Source organism: Rhopalosiphum maidis, chromosome 1 (assembly GCF_003676215.2).
Source record: "Rhopalosiphum maidis isolate BTI-1 chromosome 1, ASM367621v3, whole genome shotgun sequence".
NCBI classification, from domain to species: Eukaryota; Metazoa; Arthropoda; class Insecta; order Hemiptera; family Aphididae; genus Rhopalosiphum; species Rhopalosiphum maidis.
The window spans coordinates 93,396,547-93,396,998 of NC_040877.1; positions in this window are offsets into that span (position 1 = coordinate 93,396,547).

The window sequence follows — 452 nt, forward strand, 5'->3', positions numbered from 1 at the left end:
AACTATTTTTTCGTTGTAGTTAATACGGATCAACGCAATGGGTAAACTGTCCTGGTGTATAATTTAAACAATTTGATTTGTTGGGGTCTATGACTCGCAACTCTATGAGATACTGAGAAACGACATATTTTTTTTTAAATATAATAAATATTAGGATCATTTGTTTTCAAGTATAATTATTTAAGTTAAAAAAATTATAATAGGATTTTTAATAAATTATTGGAAAATGTGAATTAAAATTTTATCTAATGTAATGTACTACGTACATGGAATTTTAAAACTAAATGGGTGAGTCATAAGTATTTAAAAAATTTGAATGTATAAACTATATAGATTTTCAATTTATTTAAAAGATAGTAGAATTGTTGATATGAGGACAGTGACAAGCTCAATTAAATATTATAATAATATTAATATATAATACAAAATAACAAAAAAAACCACTTGATAAC